We start from the raw sequence: 13,880 nt of genomic DNA on the forward strand, positions 1-13,880 counted from the left end.
GATCTCTCCACTCCCACCTCTCCTCCTGTCTCAACAAGGAGCAGTTCCACTGCTCTCAAGGAAACATTCCTGATAAATACCTGGTAGAGCTGCAGAGTTTCTAGCGTTGGGCACTGGGAGGGCTGTGCTGGCTCATCACTGGCCGGGTGTGCCCCTTGGTGACTCAAATCTCACCTTTTTGCTTGCCTTCTCTGTCTTTTCCTCTCCCACTGTGCTTTTTGCATCCCCACAAGGTTTTAATCCCTGTCCTCTGTAGTCCCTCGATGCAAGCAGTTGCAGCTGCCTGCACCAGTGCTACTTCAGTGCCATCATCGCTGGGCTGCCTTTAGAACAGACCTGCTCCAGCCTGGATTAAGAAGGGCTGGATCAAACCATTTCTCAGTTCAAGGCACCAGCACCCACCCAGCAGCTGCATCCTGACCAGGAGCTACTCGTGCAGGTGTCCCTTCCTCCCACAGCAGGTCCCTGTTCATAGCTATGTTATTTTCCAGGTATGAGCATTACCCACCTAAGTTCAAACCCCAGCCACCAAAGGAGAAGAGAACGAGTTTGGATTACTCGTTTCAAATGAGACGCTTCAAGATTAGAAATGGGGAGGACCCAGCCACAGCCCTGAGAGAATCGTGGGATCCTGCCCAGTCTTTAGGAGCAGAGGTAGATTTTCTTGTACACTACTGCTTGTGTTGCCTCCCCACCTTACCACCAACAAGTAATGCTCTTGCTGACCTCCCTTTTTGCTGCCCTGCTGTCCTGTGCCTTGAGAATGGGCTGGGCAGCAGAGCCAGTGGTTGGACATGAGGTGTGTGGGAGGGAGAAATAGGAGAGTTTTCCTTGGAGAAGACTGCTGAGATCCTGCAGACCTGTGTTGAGTGTGAGATTTTTTTGCCATGTTTTCTTCACAATGTAAGATGAGGCTTTTATCTGCATCATGATGACAAGACCTCCAGCTTCCTTCCCAGAGCAAGCTGTGATGAGTCCTGATCTCCATGTAGCCTCTTCCCAACCCAGCCAGACCACCTGTTTCCAGGTGTCTGCTTTCACCTGACAGCTGGTATTGCAGTGGTGGCCCTGAAGCTGTCTTACAAACGGAGACTTTGCAAAGTGGCTGTCTCTTCCTCCTAGCATAGAAAATGGCTTGTTTTTCAGGTGCCGCCACATACTTGTGAAAAGTATTACGTCCCACTAGGTTTGGGGGGATTCAGGTTATCCGCGGATGTACCACAGAGTGCCCTCGAAGTGGAGAGAGTAAGAGGGAATCTCTCTCTTCCACATTTTCAGTGTGGCAAGCAGGGCTGTAGCTCCCAGTCCCATTGGTGGCCCTCAGCATTGCACACAGAGGGGCCTCACATCCCTCCAGACCCATCACAAAGCGCTGCTGAAACAACTGGTTGTTGGAAAGGCTGTGCAGGACATGTAGGGCTGCCCAAGGATGCTGTGCAGCACCTATGGAGGGCATTGCTCCCCCTGGACCTCATCAGGTGGTCCATAGGAAATTTTTGCAGGAGCTTTTGCTGTAGCACCTTGAGAATGCAGCATATATGTCAGAGAGCGAGGGGAAAAGCCTCAGGAGTCAGATGATCTGGGCTGGAGTCCTTCGCTGACATCCCTGAGCTCCAAGAGCTCTCACTTTGAGTCTCTTCCTTTTCTAAAAGCAGTAAGAAATGCTTTCTAAAGGCAAGCTGGGCATCCGAGAGAGTTTCTACTGCCAGGAGACATCCAAGTTCACTTGAATGTACTGGATTAATGAATGCATTGATCTGTGAGTGTGGAAGAAGATTTTCCCCATGGTCCCTCCATTGGTCAGTGGCATGGATGCAGGATGACATCAGGGTGATTCTGGCTGTGTTTGAGGAATAGGCCCCTCTGGCTATAGCTGCAGTTTGCTCCAAGATGCTCTTCTGCATCCATTTCCACACTCAACATCTCAATCTCTCCTGTCCTCCAGGCTTTCAGTATCCTGCCACAGTCGGGCGTGCTGCAGCCAGGAGAGAGACAGCAAGTCTCCTTCACCTTCTCTGGCCACCCCAACACCACTGCTAGTGTCACAGCACTGTGCCACGTGGAGGGAGGCCCCACCTACGAGGTGGGGCTGACTGGGGAGGCCTCACACCTCAGCTACTCCCTAAGCCAGCGGGAGATCAACTGCGGCTTTCAGGTACCACACATGTGCCCTGGCACAGCTCCCTGCCTTGGAACCACGGCCAGCGGGTTCCTGCCCACCTCAGTCCAGGGCTTTCTTCCCTTCCAGCCCCTTTGTTGGCTCTGGGGCTTGGAAGTACAACCTTTGAGGGACACATCCGGCACCCAAGCTGGTTTAATATGGCCATCTCCAAGCCTCTCTAAGATGTTGGGAATGCCTCTTTTTCAGGGTACCTAACACTGCCTCTTGCAGCAAGCAGGGTCCCAGTGGGGATCCTCTGAGGGGCATGTCCCTGCGACATCCCTTTACTGATCCACTCCTAAAGCCTGACCTCCAAGGAAATGCTCTTGTCTTAAGCTCTTGCTTGATCCACACATTAATTAAGGGAAGAAGTTATGCTTTCAGTCACTATAGTTGGAGAGACTGTCTCAGAATAACCCTCACTTCACTCTTTTTCAGTTGAAAACCCCCAGATATTTCCAGCTGCTGGCTCTGTCTGTGTTGCCCTGTGACGCCCTTGTTGTGTGTATGTTGCTTGCCAATACTTAAATGCAGGTGCCTTTTCTTCTGAGACGCCTCAGTGTTGTCTCTGCTTCTCCTGGCTGTTGGTGACCCCTCAGAGTGCAGAGGGCCTGTGTCCCCTGGTTCATTTATTACTGGCCCTCACATGGTTGTTAGCACACCTCTGTGTGCTGCCAGAGCTCCTTGGTCCTGTGCAGGTGCCCTGTGCCTGGGGGTTCCTTAGGTTCCCAGGTGCCCGTATCTGCTCCCTGGTCTCTGCTCCCATGATGGGTGTGCTTTCAACCCCGGGAGAGAGGAAGGAGACTCCCAGCAGCAGGCCTGGGTCTGTAACTTCCCGCTCCTATGCCTTCTCTCCAGATGTTTAATAACCTTCATCACAGCACAGTCACCCTGGCGAACACTGGCAAGATTGAATTCAACTGGGTGCTAAACCTTAGCATTGCAGAGCAACATCTGCCTGGCGTGTTTGTGGTCAACCCCACCATTGTAAGTAGCACAAGCGACTGACCCCAGCCCTGTGTCAGGTGGCCCAGGAGAATTTTAAAGGGAAAAAAAAAAAAGGAGGGAGGGAAGCGGGGGGAAAAGTCAGAGGGGAAAACCCCAAACTCAGCCATTAGAGAGAGAGGGCTGTAAGTAATTTCTGCTGGGGGCAGAGAAGCAAGTGTTCTCCTGATAGACTCCCTCGTGGCCTTGGCTGGTGGGTGGGTGGCTCTGCTGTCACAGGGCAGACACCAGTGGGAGGCACAAGTGTGCTGGTCACTTGAAGCAGTGCGCTTCACTGGGTTCCTCTGAGAACGGCCTGTGCTTTTGGAGCCCAGAGCATGCTTGCTAAAAACAAAAAGTAGCTGAGAAAACAGGCAAAGGATGGGTCTTGGCATGGAAATCTGAGGGAAGGTTTCTTGGGTCTTGAAGGCAGTCCAAGGACAAAGACAAAACTGGGTTGAGGGCACAGGGTTAAATATGGGATGAAAGAGGCGGGTCTGAGGGTCAAGGTCCAATGGGGACAGGCAGAAGTGGTGCAGAGGAGGGGCAGCCAACCAGGGGAAACAATAGGATAAGAGGGGTGGAGCAATATGGCAAAACATAGCCAATGGGCATCAAGGAAATGAAGAACATTCCAGAAAGGGTACATACAAGGTGAACAAGGGCAGAACAGGGATGGAACAACTGTACCAACCAATAGAACTGAAGACATTAACATGTGCCTGCAAAGGCCAATGGGAGGGAGGCACTTTCCAGCCCAACCTTGAGGGGCGTTTCTCCTTGCCTGCTTCTGCTTCTCCTGGTCTGAAGTGTTACAGTCCCAGTAGCAGAGTGGTTGTCCTTCACAGTTAGTGTCTTGTGCTGCTGTAAGGGGAACAGAGGAGAATTCTAATTGCTAGATTTCTCAGATGAAAGTAAATTGCAAACAAAGCAAGTGTTATATCTGAAAAGTCTTTCTTAAGAAAGAAAGAAAGGGGGTGGTCCCAATCAAACCAAAAACGGCAGGGAAAAATTGGCAGTGCTTGACTGCTTTTGTATGCTAAGATTCCTCCCATAAGCCAGCCCTTTTAGGAAGACTATTGGTCAGATGGGTAACATTTTCCTGGGCTTTGAGATCTGCCCACCTCCAAGGGGGAAGTCTCTTGCAGCCCCCCAGGGACGGAGCCTGCCTGCATTTTCTCCTCACAACCTCCTTTACGCATGGGGTGTGTTAAGGGTCCCAGCATGTGTACAGCCCCTGTAGTAATTTTTCACCCCATATCAGGAAGTGGATCTATAACATACGTTGTGGCATAAATAAAAATTTACTTGGTTCCTCACAGTTCCTCTGGGGACCCTGACAGCTTGGATCTCAGGTTGTGCTGGCACCGGAGTGTTTCTGAGGGTCACCTTAGCCAGGCTGTGTGATCACACAGGACATAGTCCTTGGCCCTGCCTCCTCCCTGCCAGTGCTAAGCACCACTTCCATATCCCTTACTAGGCTTGCTGCTCCCTGCCTCCTCCAGCTTTCATGCTGTACTGCGGCTTTGTGGGGCAGTGAGGGGGCCAGGGAGCAGCAGGCCTGGGAGAGCAAGGAGAAAAATTAACAGCATCCCACCACTGACCAAGCTGCTCAGTCCTGCCTGGATGTCTTTGAGCCAAAGCAGCAATCCTGCCTTTGTCCCTCCTTGCAGTGGGAAGAGGAAGCCGATTGGCTTTCCCATTTCTTCATGCCTGTCTCCTATAAGGGATGCGAGGAGCTGCTGGCCCTGCTGAGTGCAGGGACTTCTCTTCCACAGCAGTAGCAAAAGAAAATTTTTTGTTGAGGCTCTTGCTGGCAGAGGACAAACCCCGTTAGCAGCACAGCTGTGCTCACATCAGGCTGTGCTGGGGCTGCAGCCTTAGGAGCCCTTGGGGAAGCACACTGCACCCTGGGGTCAGAGTCTCGACCTTTTGGGCACAAGGAATGTAGAAGATGTGGGAAGCAAAGCCCACTCCTCAGTTAAAATTTAAAGAAAATTTAGTAAGAGACAGCAGAGGACAGAGTCAATAAAGCAAAAGTAACAGCACTGGGTGCTTGGCTTGGGTGCTTAGCTGCAGCTAGAGGCACACCAGTCAACACATCAACACCCCTGATAAACCCTGGGTATTGCATCAGCCTCATAGGTATTTACAAATGGTTATTAGTATTGAAATATTTTAACGGAGTTCTTCCTCCATCCCGCCTTTTTGGAGCATGTGCAGTTGTCCTAGTCCTGGTCATTTGTCACTTTTCAGCACATTCAACACATTTCCATTCCTTCATTGGTTAAATGTTAGTATTGCATTAACTCCACACCAACATTGCTATCCCAACGCAACCTTTGCATTAGAAGAACTCTAAACTTTAGCAAAGCTTCTTTTACGAAAGCCAACATTTATAAAACACATAGTATTTACTCTAATAATTGCCAAAGCCAACACTGTAATAGATTTATCACAAAGTGATGTGGTCTGATGGTTTCTTCTAGATGAGAACCTGTCCTTTCAGCCTGTCTGTCCCCTGAGCCATCCCCCATCAGACTCTCTGACGCATTCCCTCCCTCTTCTCCCATCCCTGCAGGGTTCCATTGCACCTGGTGGGAAGCAAGTGCTGAAATTCTTTTACATGCCAGGAGTACCAGGAGCCTTCAGCAGGACTTTCCAGCTTAAAGTGGGTGACCTGGACCCGGAAAATATCTGCCTGAAAGGAGAAACATTCTTTCCCATGATCAGTGTCAGTCTGCCCTGGAACATCGAAGGTGGGCACTGCCTGTCTGCCCCTAGGAAGGGCCCCTCTGGTTTTGTTCCCTGCCATATGCCATAGGGTAGCTTATGCCCACCTCCACCAAGCCTGAGGTTTGCAGGACTCCCAGACCAACTCAAGCCCTCTGGTTGCTTCATGGGTCTTGAGCAGAGGATCCCATGTGGGCTTTGCCCCAGGAACTGTCCTGCAGAGCTTGCCAGCACATTTGGCAGGCTCCTGAAGGATGATGGCTAGACTGAAAGGCTTGGGAAAGCTGTAAGAGAGGCTGGCAGGGCTTCTGACAGGGTTGGATTTGTGTGACATTGCAGGCAATGAGATGCTCCTCTGTGGGGAGGGACAAACGTGATGGGTGGGAGCAAAAGCAGTGAGGATTCAGAGAGGAGCAGCAGCATCCACTTTGCATCGATGTCTTGAGGGATTTCTTTCTGGAAGAAACCAGTGTTGGGAGGCAGGGACTTCCCAGCTTCAATGAGATTGGCACTTTCCTCACACTTCTCTTTGTGGACGTTTTCTTCCTTCAGGAAATGAAAAATATGAGCAGCTCATAAAACACCTGCAACAGTACAGTCAGGGGAATAAATCAGTTGAGCAAAAGAAGACTCAGACCCCAAGGAAGCAGATCTTGAAGATGGAGAACGTGAAGCCCCGCGTGCCTGACTCTGGCATTGTAGTAAGAGCAGCTGCAGCCCCGTTTGGCACATGCCACCCTCTCTATGGCACCTGAGCCCCTTGCAGCCCACAGCAGCGTCCTGGTGCCCTGATGGCACCTGGGACCTCCCTGCCCACTTGCAACCATGTGTCACCTCAGCATTGCCCCTAGGACTTCCACTCTGGTCATGCTCTCCTCTGGGGTTGCACCAGCTTCCTGGCTACCCCAGGGAGAGATCCTGAAGGCCATGCTCAAGGGATGGAGCTGATGGTGCGTTGAAGGAGATTCAGGTCATTGCTGGGGAGTTGGTTGGTCCCAGTCCAAGCCCTGCTAGACTTGCAGAGCTGAGCAGCAGCTGCTTGATTGTGCCCTGGGACTGTGCTGGTGGTGCTCATCTCCAAGAGGCACCGGCTTGGTCCCGGTTCCCTTTCAAGACAGCTTTTGTCCAAGGTGCCTTGGTAGTGGCTGGGGGCAGGCAAGTATCAGGAGCTCTGGAAGGTTCCTGGCTTGTCTGTCTGCCTGGCCAGATCAGGCAGACTTGGCTAACAGTGGCTGGGCAGGCAAAGATGCTGGAGTTACTTGCATGGAGATGAGGTCCTGGCTGAGAAAGCAGGAGGTGTCACAGACACTGAGCAGGCAGACAGGAGGACCCCACATCCCCTCTCAACAAGAGCAGAGTGGGATCCTTTCTCACATGCAAACCTTGGGAAAGACCTTTGCTAACCAGGCACTCTCTTCCCTTTCTTCAGCCAGACACTCAGCTGCAGATAAAGATGGTGACAATGCTAATAGAGGAGGCTGCTCTGGAGCTGCAGGAAATGCTCATATCCCATCTCCCAAACAGTTTCCCTGACAAAGAGCTGTGCCAGAGTCTTGTCAAGTGAGTAGGAACTGCCATCCCCATCTCCAGGTGCCCCGTGGGGTACACCCAGCAATGTCTCCCTGTCCTGAGAGCTCCTTGTGTCTGCTGAGCTGGGAATAACCTGGACTTCAGAAAGGGTGTGGTCCTGGCGGCTGTGACACTCATGTGAGCAGTGAAGTGTCCTCCCTTCCCCAGCACCACGCTGAGCTTTGGGCTGCTCAGCTCCCCAGAGGTGTGGGGTTCTGTTCCTAGAGCTGAGGACAGTGCAGACCTTCAAGTCCTTCCAGACAGCATAAATTCTGTCCCTGCTGGCTAGCTCTGAAAGAGACAATTCCCAGCTGATGTCCTGGTTCCAACTAACAGAGCACGCTAAATAAAAGGAGAAGGGAACTGCACATGCCAGCAAACCCTTTAAAACCCAAAATCAGATGGCGTGAATCCTGGTGGGTTGGCAGGGCTTATCTAGGTCATTTGGTCTGTCCCTTTACACCATCGTGATGCAACACAAGTACAGGGTGCTTCAATTCAGGAAGGAGATGCTCTGCAGAACAGATCGTGTGATCTGGGTTGCAGAGCAATGAAGATTTCCTGTGCAGGCAAATCTTATTCCTAGGCCCCAAAGCAATTTCAGGCTCAGGCCATACACCAGGCTAAGCAGTTTCATTGAGACCAGTGGAGGTCCAGTGTCCTCACCTATACTGGCTTTTCACGGCAGAGGAGCTGTGGCCAGTGTCCATTTAAAACTAATTTCATTTTCAGATACCATTAGTAGCTGATAAAACCTAGGACCTATACTCCTGACTTCCCAAAGTCATTGCCAGGTGGTCAGGCCATGGGTTTCATGGGCTTGAGCTGAGTTTTTACAGCAGCGAATCAAGAACTAGCCACTTGATTTGTATCCTCCATCCACCTGGACATGTAGCCAGGCTGTGGTTTAAGGACTGTCCTTACTCCTCCTTGCAGAGTTGAGCTGCCCGAGTATGTCCTGGACATGGGCACTGTAAGAAAGGGTTACACTGAGAGGCGCACTCTGATGATCACCAACCCTGGGCGGATGCCGGTGTCCTTCCAGGTCGATGTATCTGCCCTGCGGGGCACAGGTAAGCAGTGCTGGAGACACTTGCTGTGGGCTTGAGAGAAGTGTCTCAGACAGATTAGCTTAAGCCACTGAACTTGGGGAGGTTTTTGAGCTTTTTCTTCTCAGCGCCCCTGCTGGGAGCTTTCGAGGCAGAATTCTCCTGGGCAGCCATGCCCAGGGCACCTGGGCTGTCTGTGACTGCCCTAACGCTTCAGTGCAGGGGCCAGATGGGCTCATCACCTATGTCACCTCTCAGCATCTTCTGCCCTTGGCTCCCACGAGCATCAAGTCTCTCTGGGCGCTCTGTGGGCTTGTTTTGCAAAGCAGCGGGGTCTGCTGTGTTTTGGAAGTGCTTTGGTTGGAGTTGACACTGTCACAGCACTTGTAGTCAGCCCTTATTGAGGAAACAGCCTGTGATATCCTCTGATGGATCAAAAGAGGTTTCCAAAAGAGGCCTTGAGGCAAGGCTGTGCTTCCATCACACAGTGGCTCACTGTGTTTGAGGCGTGTTCAGGTGCACTCTTTAAGTTTTTGTCCAGGTCACAGCATGGCATAGGGTTTTTCCTTTCAGCCAGTACACCTGTAAGGCCTTAACGTGCTTATGATGCATTTCATGTTTCTTGTGTATCTCAGCTGCTTTGTTTTCATCTGTTCAAGGTTTCAGAGTGAATCTGGACCAGATACAGAGCCTGCCTCACAGACACACCATAATGTTTGAAGTGTGCTTTGAAAGTGCCCACCGGTCACGGGGTGACGTGGATGTGCTGCTGCCCATAGAGGTACCACAGCTCTTGGGGCAGGCAGCAGGCTGGGCACAGCAGCAGATGTCACCTGCACCCTCCACTGACTTCTCTGTCCTTCTGCAGGTGGCAAAAGGCCCCACGTATAACATCCGCCTCCGTGCCACTGTGTTGGAACTGTCGCTGCACCGCTCAGGGCAAGGTCTGGAGGCACGGTTGGAGTTCAGCCCCCCAGCACTGAAGATGGGGTGGACGCCACAGTGGCGATGAAGAACCCACGCAATTTCCCTGCTGAGCTTTACTCACTGGATTTTGATGACCCCTGCAGCTACCCTTGCAAGCTCCGCTGAACACCTTGCTCTTAATTACCTACGTTAATTAACTAATTGTTAATTAAACCATTGGCAAGAAATCGTTAATTGTCAGCTTGTCTTGTTTGGAAAGACAGGTGCCTGCGGGACCTCTCTGGAATGGAGAATATGACCCCCTTCCCTCCAAATTATTATAACTTTGAAATTAAGGGGCTTTCAGGCAAAGAGAGGGGAAAAGGAGGAACAGTTCTTTACTAGTATGTATAACAAGGCAAACATACAACAACAGCAGCAACAACAAACAGAACCGGCTACCTAACCACAGCCTTCTCTCGGCTGCAGGCACTTTCCCTTGGGTGTAGTTCCTTTTATTCTCCTTTTTTGCTGAAGCCCTTGATTTAATTATCCTGTCTGGTCAGTGTTAAATTCATTCTATTTAAAAGTTCCTGATTTGTCAGCTCACGTTGCTGTCCATAGTCCTCCTCCAACTCATTATTTGCCTTTATTCATTATTTGCCTCCCTTCCCTGCCCGGCTGTGACTGGAAAGGATTGTGAGAGATGAGGTGGTATTTTGCTGAAGCCAAAAGGCTATTAGGTTAAAGAATGAAAATTGTGGATTCTATGTGGTGTTGTTGAGATGGGTTGGATTTGTTCTGGTTGGTTTGTTGAGTGTTGCCGTGAGCTGGGAGAGGGGTGGGGTTGAAGAAGTAACTAAAAAAGAAGTGGGATGAGAGGGGAGGGGACTGTAAATTTGCAGATGACATCAAACTGGGAGCATGTATCAATCTGTTGCAGGGTAGGAGGGCTCTGCAGAGGACCTGGACAGGCTGGATGGAGAGACTGAGTCCAACAACAAAGTTTAACAAGTCCAAGTGCTGAGTCCTGCATCACAGCAACCTATTACATTTTCTCAAAAAATTACTTGGCTCCAGGTAGAAACTTTGAGTCGGTGGTGAATCCAGCTTAATAATGGATTCGTTTTCCTTCTCAAAGTGGAGCAAAGGCTCAAAGCAGTATCATTGTCATCTTAACGAAGACAGCCAGCCCTACTTTCTGTTTAGTGTTACTGATCGTCCCCTTTCCTTTGCTGCTTCCATCAGACAGGGAGAATTTAGAGAGTTCATCTCCCTTTAGCCTTTCAGAAGTGATAACAGACATGCATTTCATTTTCCTGCAATCCAACCCTGCCACAACAGGCAGAAGCTTGCGAGCCTTCCTCAGCCCTTTGTCCTACTGCTACCACCCCACCAGCCTAAGGAACAACAAAAACCACCCCCAAAAAAGGAAGGCTGTAAAAATGACTTCACTCTGGACCTAATTGCATTTCAGAAGAGTTTCATTTAATACATCTTTAGACAATTATACAATATAGGAAGCACAAGGGGTTTAAAACTGTATGTATACAAGGATACATCTTGACCTTACCTGGGTCTTTTACTTTTGCAACCTACAGAAGGCACATGAAATAGTATTTATAAGCCAGCCTACATTCCTTAGATGCAAATAGCTCACCTCTGTTGTTGCATCACAAGGTAAGGTGGAAAGACAAGCAACTAGATTTGCTTCAACAAGCACCTGGCAAAGGTTGCGCATAAAACAGATTACCTCTTCTCCATCAGCTATGGAAAAGAACCCAGTCGCATGCCCTCAAACCTCAAAAGCCACTCCCGGAGAAGTGCAGACTGTCAATGTGTGTGTTCAGCAGTGTTATAAATGAGAGACGAATGTCTCGATTTTCAGCAAAATTTAGATTGTTTTATTTGATATAGAAAGAGCAAGCAGCGCTGGGTAACGTGAGGGGTCACCGCCCACTCCACGCTCCACCGAACCTTGGTTTGCAGCCTCTTCTTATACTGGTGTTTCTCGTTGTTCACAAATTCACAAAGCCTTTGGGTGATAATCAGTCACAGATAGCCATCCGGTCCTTGTAGATGACCACCAGGGAAGTTCTGGAAGTCTGGTCTTTGTAGATAACCACCTGAGAAGTTCTGGGAGTCTGGTTTTTGGGATAGGCAGTATTGATCAGACAAAGGCAGGGAGGGCATTTTGGGAAGACCGATTTTGCAAGCTGGTAGCTGATGCAACTTATTTGAAAAACATAACATAACATAATATAATGTAACATAATACAACATAATATAACATAACAAGGTGATTTTAAAGAGAATTATTTATTCATATAATTTCCTTTATCTAGTGTCCATGCTTCACTTTAGAGCTTAGTATTCTGGTTTATACAAACCCTAATGCTTTTGTGATTAACACGAATCTTTTATCAATTGTCACAGCAGCACTGCAGCACATGGCTGGCACGGTCAGTAGACCAGGCAGCCTCGGCGGCACTTATCCTTTGAAATGCAGGGACCAAAGGCCACAGGGGACAAGTGCGGATTGTTGGTGTCCTGTGGAAACCAAAGCCCACAGCAGCAGCTGAGGCCGTGAGGACTTGGGGGCGTCCTGGCCTATTTCAGCTCCTCCCCACCCTCCTCCCTCAGATCAGCCGTGTGTGATTTACAGCTCATTATCAGAGCTCCGCTTTGAAGTCTTAGCAAGCACTCCACATCAGCCCAAATATAAAAAGGAAAGAACATATCAAAATTTTAAAATGCAAAGGCGGGGTGGAGGGGTGTGAGGAAGGCAACCGTCTAAAGATGAAACAGCAGCTGCGTTCTTCGGTGGGAGGGCTGGCGACTCCCGAGGGAGAAAATGGGTCACGGCTCAGGTACCGCTGACCCGGCGGTGCGGATGGCTCCGGGCAGACCCCGAAGCGAGGCGGGTCCGCACTGCTGAGGGACGGGATGGCCGGGCTGACAGCGATGGGATGGCTGGGCTGACAGGGACGGGAACGCCGCGATGAGGGGCAGCGGCGGCCCCGCGGAGCTGAGGGCGGCGCCCGGCCCGACCCCTCAGGGCGCGGCCGCCCTCGGACTCGGGACAGCGCTGAGCCTTCCCCTCAGCCCGACGGGAAGCGCTTGCAATTGCAGAACCATCAGGGCTGGAAACGATCTTTAACACCATCCAGTTCAACGTCAGCCCAGCATTGCCACTGCAAACCCTAAACCAAGAAACCATTTCCCAGTGTCAGATCCAGAGGCCTCTTTAACACCTCCAGGGATGGCAACTCCACCACCTCCCTGGCCAACCTGTTCCTAGGCCTGAACTGGGACAATTTTTTTCTAAAATCTAACCTGACTTTCCTCTCTCAGCGTGAGGCCAGTTCCTCTGGTTCTCACGGCAGGCCCAGCAGAAGAGACCGACCCCACCTCACTGCACACTCCTGTCAGGGAGCTGGAGAGAGCCCTGAGGCCCCTCCTGAGCCTCTGCTCCAGAATGAACAAACCCAGCTCCCTCAGCTACTCCTCACCGGACATTTTCCCAACCCTCATGAGCCTTGTTGCCCTTCTCTGGACACACTCCAGCCCCTCCATGTCCTTTTTCAAATGAGGGGCCCAGAGCTGGACACAGCACTCGAGGTGTGGCCTCAGCAGTGCCCAGCACAGAGGGGCAGGCACTGCCCTGCTCCTGCTGCCCACACTGCTGCTGATACAGCCCAGGTGCCATTGGCCTCTTGCCCACCTGGGCACACCTGGGCTCACGCTGAGGTGACTGCTCACCTGCAGGCTGTGGCACTTGGCCTTGTGGAACCTCACACCGCTGTCCTTGGCCCATGGATCGAGTCTATCCAAGTCCCACTGCAGAACCTTCCCGTCCTCCAGCAGATCCACACTCCCCCCCAACTGGGGAGTCTGCAAATTTACTGAGGCTGCTCTCAAACTCCACATCCGCATCATCGATTAAGACGTTAACCAGGAGCAGCCCCAAAACGGAGCCCTGGGGAACACATTTCAACACAGCTCAGCTTGCATACTCTGCAGCTGGAGGCTGCAATGTCCCCACAGCAGGAAGAGCTGCCATCCCGTGGCATTGGCCACACACACGGGTGCAGGAGAAAACCCTTTTACTAGGTGAATGTGGCTGACAGACCCCAGCTCTCAGGCACACATTCCTTTTCCCTAATGACCCTGAACTCAAGAGATGGTATTTCACCTTCCAGCTCTTTGCACCATTGGATCCTCAGACCATCAGAGCTCCATCAGCCTCTCTCACCTTTTTGCACCTTCTCCCCACTCAAGCTGATGAGCAGCTTTTATAAGAAAAAATGCAGTTCTGCTGCCAACGACGTCAGCCAACTTGTAAATGCAACTTACCCTGCCGAAAACAGCTACTGCCTTTTTCTTCCAGAGGTGAGTCATCAGAAGAAATGAAAATGTGTTGCATTTTACACCAAAGAGGAGAAGAAACGAAAGCGCTCACAGAGGATTTTGCAAAG

This window comes from Sturnus vulgaris, chromosome 12 (genome assembly GCF_052056855.1).
Source record: "Sturnus vulgaris isolate bStuVul1 chromosome 12, bStuVul1.hap1, whole genome shotgun sequence".
In the NCBI taxonomy this organism is placed as follows: Eukaryota; Metazoa; Chordata; class Aves; order Passeriformes; family Sturnidae; genus Sturnus; species Sturnus vulgaris.